The following is a 7,293-nucleotide window of genomic DNA, read 5'->3' on the forward strand; positions in this document are numbered from 1 at the left end:
CTAATAAAAATATCAGCTTCCATAAATAAGATGACCCACATGGAGTTTTGTCCTAGTTGCCAATTTTAACACTTTCTCGAAGGGGAGAAGCAGTTGAATTGAAAGGAAAGGCATGTGGAGGCATTAACATAGCTGATTATATTTCCATATACTGTGAACCATATATTGACAAGGTTGGATCACAGGTTCTGACCAAAGAAATTACGAACTTGCTAATAAAAAAAATCCTTTTTACAATTTCCAGGATAGCAGGTTCAACCTCACTACATTAGGCTTCACGGTCTACTATGTTATTAGCAGAAGAATGCCTAAGACCAATTGTCTATGATTGGTGTACAACGCTCTTGATTAATATGAAGAACATTTGACATCAGTCAGATAGGTTGAAACAAATAACTTTGGCTATGGTAGCATCCTTTTCTCTTTTTTCTTTGAGCAGATTCCGACGCTACTACCCAAAGTAGCCACTGCCATTGGCAGTCCTAGAGATCCTAGGATGGCCAGATGGGAAATTATGATGAATTGACTTGGTAGAGTTGAAGTCACTTGGGCGGTCTTTGATGGAGATTTCTTCCACTAGTGGGAGAAACAAGTCACGACCATAGATGATTACCCCTATGCAGGGGTGGACTTATGAGAGGATGCCAGAACTTACAGTAGGATCTGAATGGGGTGATATTGGTAAAATTTTGATTTAAATTATTAGATTTTTTTGGATTTTCAAATGTAATCTCAAGAAATTCAAAATGTTTTTTCGTGAAAAAAAAATATTACAAGATTAAATGATCATGATACAAATATTGGACTAGTGAGACCTGAGGGTCTACCGAGGCATATGCGTTGCGACATAGATGTGGAGAGAGAAGCAACTGACTCTGAGAGAGTTCTTCATGTTGCTCAGAAGAACTTGGAGAGTCTGACTTTCCAGGTTCCCATGGAAGCAGTAGAGGATCTCCCTGACATTATACAAAGATGAGTGGTTGGAGTATGACGAGAGTGGGTGTGACTCTTCTGATGAGTGGAAAATGCCAATATTTTTTTTGAGATGCTCATCCAGGGTAGGGCCCATAGCCTTATTATTTTAGATGACTGATATTTTTGATATATGGACATGATTGGGCTTAAGCCCTAATTTTGTAGGACAATTTTCCACATTTTGTAATATTTTGACATACTCTATCTATCTATATACAAACATTTCATGATGATTTGATCGTATATACAAATGATTTTGTGATATTTTTTATTTAATTTGATGAATGATTAATATGCTAATTCAATGCTTCGTTAACTATAAAATTAACAAATTCATTATCTGATCGTGGAATATGAATGAAAGTAATAAAAGTAAATGATATTTGCAATAATCTCACTCTCAAAAATTGGCGATGTAATAAAGGATCCCTCACATGATAAATGTTATTTAATTGAGACACAACCAATTGTGAATCCAAATAAACCACTAATGATTCAATACCATAAGATATTTCTTCAAATAGTAAATTAATAATGACACTATATTCAACCATATTATTAGAAGCATGACCAATACATATGCCTCTTGAGACTAACCACTGACCAAATGGATAATATATTATCCAAGCGACAGAAGCTGAATTCCGAGTATGTTTACTAGCACCGTCAATGAATCTTAAATACACAAAATCACCCATCGAAACCTACCAAGGAAAATAAAAAATATCATCATCACCCCGAGACCTATAGACATAAATAAAAGACTGTACAATATTTACAAAACAAAGAAAATTCTAGGCAAGAACCTAGGCATAATACTTCTTGAGATATTATTTTGGGGAAAAATCTACTCCAATGAAGATAAAATTAGGACTCTTGGAAATGTTCACTGAAATATTTTATGATATATTAGACATTTTACCTTTGAAATAAATGTGTTTGGATCCAAAAGGTTATGAACATTTCGACTAAATGAAGGACTAGATAAGTTTGATTCAACTTCATGCAAATTGGGGAGAAAATAGGACCAATGATGCAAATCATCCCACTGCCTTTCTACACTAGTCATTTCTTCTGGAATTGCCTTATTGGATGGTAAAACAGTATCAAGGCAATCCATAGTTGAAGTAGAATCAACTGTCTAGACCGGAGCCACATCCCCGTATTCATCCTCTGATGGGAGAGGGATGGGATCATAATATGTAGAATTCACAATAGATTGATATGCAATTTCTGCTACAGATATTAGATAAGCCATTCCACCTACTTTCCCCTCTTCTAATGTGGTAGTAGGAGGGGGAAATGACCAAGGATCAGAAAAATAATGAGTTCTGAAAGAACCTTGTCGAGGAACGATCCTGGAAGATGAAATGGAATTGACATGAGAAACAGGAGATGGAAGATCAAAAGTTCCCATCAAAGAAGAATACATTCCAACTCCTAAATTCTAGATAGGCTTCTTGGAATTCTTTAGCAAGGGAACAGTGGAGTCAGTAGATGCATTGGTGTCATTAGGAGAATAAGCTAACTGATCAAGCGTAACAATTCTCCCTTCATGAGGGAAGCATAGGATGCGAAATAAGGACGAGACAATGGAGTCCATTATGTAAACCTAGTTGTGACCCAACAAAAGTTTCTAATTGAAATTAGCATCAAATATGTCTACTTACACATTAGCGATCTTTCCCCCTACACAAATAGGGAATGCATGTAGAATGCTATGAGGCCTATGAGAATGGCCATCAAATGCAGTTAAGAGAGTAGGAGAGTGAACAACTTTAGGTGACCCAATAAACTTCCAACAAGACACTTAGATGATGCATGTGGAAGCCCTTTCATCAAATAAAATTCGAAATATAGTCTTTTTCCTATATGTAGATTTAATCTGGAAAGCCATGTGATGAGGGAGTCTAGGCTTAAAATTTGACATATCAAATGTGACTACCATAGAATTCTTTGGGTCTACTGCTCTAATCGTAGTGAGAAAAGAACTCCTCTGTGCAGGACATGATTGGAGTACCTCTAACACCGACATGGCACGGGGGCTTTGAGATAAATCTTTGACAATAGAGTATTTTTTAGCAGCCCTCACATTGGGATTATAGGTTGAACGTTTTGAGGAGCCTTTCAGCATCTGTGGTATAGGCTCTACTGTAGGCCTCTCAATATGCATAGGTTCTGAGGTATCATAAGACGTTTTAGCTTTAGAAGGTTATGCATCTCCATAATCATGAGCTATCGTTGAAATATCAACATGAGACTTAACCATATATACATTGGATGTAGATTCCGTGTCCTGGTTGCCCCCTGTAGGGGTTCCAACACTAGCATTCACGCAAACAAATAATTGTTTCCCCTGGGTAAAATGGTTGGTAAGAACAACCTAGGAATTAGAAGAACCTTGCAGAGCTAACAAGTGCTGAGCATCTTAAATCTTGGGGCAAAGATGGGTAAGGTGATCCCCAATGCATAAATTACATGGGAACTTAACCTTCTTCTTAGATTCCTTTTTTCCCTCACTAGTGTCATCATTGGGTTTATTAGCATTTCCCTTCCCTCCCTTATCTTTTTTCTCCCGATGTCCCTTCTTCTTCCCATCAGATTGTTGAATTCCCTTGGGATTTGAGGACTAGACGACATTAACTGATAAAGGTTGAGAAGGAGTAGAAACATACGACATAGTTTGTGTTGCAGAAGTAGATTGTAAAGAAAACTATTGTAATTGATTCAACAAACTAGCCACATTGCTATCGATTGACCCTATAACTCTGTCAATAAGGGGACCCACTTTCTTCTTGGAGAGATCGATTTTTGATCTAGGAGCATTAGGAAAAATATTATAAAGAACTCTTGACTGGGAGTAGATGATCTCTAATTGTTGGGATCTGAAGATAACCCATTCTTCAATGAACACCCCGAAAAGTGACATCCTTAGAAATATCTGGTTGCAATGATTGCAAAAACCATTCTATAAGAAATTCATCAGGGATATAGGCCTTGATCATTCTCTTCCTTCAGTGCCACTCTTGAATGTGGTCAAAAATGTGTGTAGCCTTGTCCTGCTCAAAATTATCTAGAAGCTCAGTTCCAACGTCGTAACAAACAGTCAACCGAAAATGGTATAAAAAATTGTAGTTGAATCACCAAACATATAAAACTTACCCCCCTTAATTCGATGTGCCATTTAGCCACATTTCCAGTTAAAGTGAATTGGAATAGTCTCAACCTAATTGAATAATCAATCAAGGAGTTAGAGGAGCATCATAAATGGAAAGTGGTTATATGGTCGATCGGATCCTCACCAGACTTCCCTTCAAATTTAGGAATATCAGACGAAATTTTAGTAGGGACTAGAGGCCAAGCCGGGTTATAACGGGTCAGATCATTCATTAATTTTGAAAGATCTCAAAAATTAAGTGTTGCTAGGAATAGTAAGCATGAAGGAACAGGAGAATTCCAAGTGGAATTTCCAACATTTGAGAAAGAGTATCCTAGATTTTGGAGTGGCACCAGGCCTTGTTGTTGGGAAAAGTATCTATTCAGAATGCCCCTATCCCACTCTAAGGTGTGACAGTTCCTTAACAACAAACAAGGAAAACTACTTGAGTATTCTTCTTTATGAAATGTAAACAGAGAGGAAGGATGAACTAACCTGTGTCTTGCGCTAGTTTATTGATCCAATCGCTCTCCTCTTCGTCAGCTTCCAGCTACCTGCTCCCTTACTAGCCCAGCTTCACCAAGTTCCTGCAAGATCACATAAGAGAGAAACTACACAAAGACATAGATTTACATTCATAAAAAGCTTAGGATCAGATTAAGCTACACATGCAAATATAACAAAACATCACTGATACACAAGCATGTAGGAGAAACTCAAATAGTTTTATTGATGTAATAAGAAGATCCAGGAAGAGATACAACCAAGTGAGTCCCGATCCAGCATCTACCTCCCAGCAAAGGAATCCCTTCCTCACCTCCAACAAAGCATAAATCACCCAATGCACTAATCTCAATCTCAAAACCAATAGCAATTCTCTGCAAAGTACAAAATTCCAGCCTCCAGATCTCTGGGATGAGGGATCCATATATAGATGTAAGCAGAGAGGATGAGTCAGCTTATGTTTTGACTTGTGGCTTCTCTCTGTCAGTTCTTGCTTCCACTTGGAGGCTGAGAGCCTCTTACTCATCCTTGGTCGAACTCAGTGAGGCAAGTGTCATTGGAGAAGATTCTGGAAGCTTCCATTGTCTCTCCACCTCGTTGAATGACTCTGCCACTTGTCATTTCCCGCTCAACGCACCTGGGTAGTGCATTCAAGTGCGTTGCAACGCACCTAGCCAGTGTATTTGGGTGCTTTGCAACGCAGCCAGCTAGTGGAGCATCCGAATTGATCCTGATTTGACTAGTTTTGAGCAGTTTCTAGTGGAGAACTTGTGGGAGAAGCTGTCATTGGTTGACCTTGTTCCTTTAGGGGCAGGAACAACACTTTTAGGGACTTTGGATCCCTTGGATTATGGACATTTCATTCTTAGAGCTGTAAGGCACAAAAATGTCTATAACAGTTGCCCCCTAAAGTATGAGGCCGTTTATCGGGTGAAATGCTTTATTAGGAGGATCCGAAGTTCTTTCAATGCTGGGAGGAGACCTATAATAAGATACAATATAATACATTATTTTCATACTGTTTTCATGATCTAGCTTAGGCGTGCATTCCCATGCTCAACTTTATAAATTCATTTTTATGTACACAGGACAGACAATCGTCTGATGGTAGACTGATGATTTTGATGAAGTCATCATCCTTTTGGTAGGATGATCATTTGTGCTGAAATGCTGTACATGTCAATGTCTTTATTTTTCCTGAATATATATCGTAGCCTGGATGGATGAAACTAGATCCGGGGTCTTCAATCTCGTCTGATCTTCACTCGAAGTACAAGTCGATCCATGTGAGAAATGTTTTGAAGTCGAACATGGAAATACATCGCTTGATTACCAGTCAATGATGTAAATTGTTAACAAGCGCAAGAGGAATCACCGATAAGGATGATGACCCTCAAGGTATTGCAGTACAATTCACGTGGTGTGAATAAAGGACTTGGCGTCGAACACCACGCAAAATCTTTCGGTCGAAGGTCATTGATGTATACCTGTCGCCAGAAGTGAGAAACTTGCCATTGAGGCATGCAAGCTTCAAAGTACTGAATGGGTGTTCCTAGATCAACTTCTTGGATAATGAGCTGATGTCGACAAGAAGCGATCCGTCAAAGGAGGGCCTTGATGAATCCCACATCAGTGACACGGAACGGAGCAAATGATTTTGATGGAGGTGAAAACAATCTGATGATATATGGTTCAGGGTGGCGGTCATGAAAGAATGAAGTATAATGTATGGTAGTGGATGGGACACGGTTGACTTCTGTGGATGACTTCTCTTGAACATGTCGGCGACACTTATGTGATGGATCGGTAGCATTTACCCCAAATGTGGATGGTATGGTGAGACCATGGTGATGTGACCGGTGAATGAAATAACCCAACTCGACTCAGGCACGGAGTGGAAGTGTCATGTTCAAGAGCGACTTGCTACCAATAAAGATTCTTGAGTTTCTTCCCAATTTTTCCCCAATCATTGCTGACCAGTACCTCTTTATTTTTATCAAGCTTGAGGAGGATAACATAGGCTTGTTCTATAATTTTCCCTTTGGGCAAACCCATCGCTATGTTTTAACGAGCCTAGCGATAGTGAAACTCGTTCTCGTCTAAAGACAAGTTTGTCGCTATTAATTTTTTTAACGAGTCTAACGACAAAGATAACTCGGTCCTTTTCATTTTTAGAGAGTCTGAAAAGGTACGTAAAGTTAACTCCGGAATTCCTTTTTCGTCATCTAATCCCTTAAGTCCGAAAAAGTATAAAAAATACAGAAGGGATGAATTTTCGATAGTTTTAACGAGCCGAACAAAACAAGCACTCGATCTTTTTGTGCAATAATCCCTCAGGTCCAAAAATATTAAAATCTAGAGGAGGGATAGCTCTTCCAGTTGCTTTAACGAGCTGGAAGGTCAAAACTCGACAATATTTTCATATTTTATGAGTCAGATGAAAAGAGCTTAAAGAAGACTCGTCTTTTGAGGAACGAGTGATAAAATGGGTAGCAGCTGATTCCAGGTAAGGGTTGGGATTTTCCAAGCACGGCAGTGTCACAAGGATGGCTAGTTAAATCACTCTTCGCAGCTGTTCCTCAAAAAGGGTAAACAATCAAATGGAGGTGAATGATCGGCCAATGGAAAAGTGGAGGTGACGGTGTAAACACGACCAA

Source organism: Pinus tabuliformis, chromosome Q (genome assembly GCF_031772625.1).
Source record: "Pinus tabuliformis cultivar Carrire ecotype Pingquan chromosome Q, CPIR1, whole genome shotgun sequence".
In the NCBI taxonomy this organism is placed as follows: Eukaryota; Viridiplantae; Streptophyta; class Pinopsida; order Pinales; family Pinaceae; genus Pinus; species Pinus tabuliformis.